This window comes from Phytophthora parasitica (genome assembly GCF_000247585.1).
Source record: "Phytophthora parasitica INRA-310 unplaced genomic scaffold supercont2.50, whole genome shotgun sequence".
NCBI lineage: Eukaryota > Oomycota > Peronosporomycetes > Peronosporales > Peronosporaceae > Phytophthora > Phytophthora nicotianae.
The window spans coordinates 404,204-405,766 of record NW_008649036.1 but is presented as its reverse complement, the minus strand read 5'-3'; positions in this window follow the sequence as shown (position 1 = coordinate 405,766).

The following is a 1,563-nucleotide window of genomic DNA, read 5'->3' as shown; positions in this document are numbered from 1 at the left end:
CCGCCATTTTGAGTGCCCGATATCGTACAATATAGCTCCTACTCGTGGATTTTGTGTTTGATATTGTTGACAATATACACGCGCGATGCCATAGGCTTGGAAGCCATTGTGCTGGTTTCTGTACGCAATAGCACTCGTTAATGACATAGCTTGTATTTTTTGAGCAACCATTTTTGTATCATACAGGATATCAAATTTTCGCCATCGTGGGGTTGCACTCCGATGAGGCTTTCCGAAATTCAAGATATCACAATATACCAAATTTAGTATTGTAACCCTCCCCTCCTGATTCAGGATAAACTGAAAGCGTTTCGGTAAACAAGTGCGCTGAAAACCTTTCGCGCTCAAGAGGTTAAGCAAATCTAGACAAAGTTTAAGGCTTCAATACTTCCTCACATCAAATACACGCGCATGCTAGTTTTCCCGAGCATTTGGTGTTCATTAAGGCTCTATTCCGTTGCGGTCTGTTGCTATTGTTGCAATCAAAGATTTGTTGATAATAACAACTTTGAATACACCTTTTCACATCAAAATGAGAAATCGTCCGTTCAAAACAAGAAATGCTCAGATTAAAACAAAATACTTGTCAAATATGATTTACAAATCAAAACCAAGTTTCATGGGGTTCTAGAATTGCAGAAGTGTAGAAGGCATTTGCCAGCGTGCTTTGGACTTAGGGGACATGTCGGTTCGCTCGTGATTAGATCTCACAGGAAATCAGTAGTCGAATATCTATAGGTCATTTCGTTTTGTCCTGAGAAATTCTCATTTTGAACGGAGGGATTCTCATTTTGATGTGGAAATACTATAGCGCTTGGCGCTCGGAGTTGTAAGCTTTCTTCGTTCGAGCGGAGGGGGAGGATTTCGAAAGTGATCTGTTTTGAAAATGGGCGGGAGATTCAAACGCATAAAATTTAGGAGGAATTGTGTACGCCTACATAAGTGCGTTATTTTCCGCGCAGAGGTAGTAGTGTATTGTCTGCAAGCACATAAACTGCGACGGTACGAACAAGGATGCGCTCTGATTGGCTACTCGCTACTTTCAGTATAACGATTCTGTCGTAAGGATCGTAAGGAACACGGTAGATACGAAGCGGGGAGAGTTTTGCTGGCGCCGCTTTGCGGCGCAGTTCACTAGTTTCGAAACTAGCAATGGCAACTATTTCGTACCTCGCAATTTTGATTGCTAGAGAACTGGCGTACCGGGTAGCAAAAAAAAGAAGTGCAAAACTTAGCTACTGTACCGGCAGATTGATAGGCATTGGTTTGCTTCAATTGGCAAGTATTATTACGCACCTTCTACTGCAGCATGTGTATTAACTAATACATGTCTTTTCTGGAACTCCATCTATTCGGATTGATTACGCCATCGACCAGAAACATAACGCTTTCCTACTCACAGCATAGTAGTTCATGTTGTTAGTAATTTACTAGTAACTTACCATAGTCCTAGAAGGCACATCCGTGGATCACTGGGATCAGTTCGCCCTTCATTCCTTCTTCCCATACCCCAATCTTCCGGCAATTGAGCACCACCATCTGAACAGTAGAAGGATGCGGGTG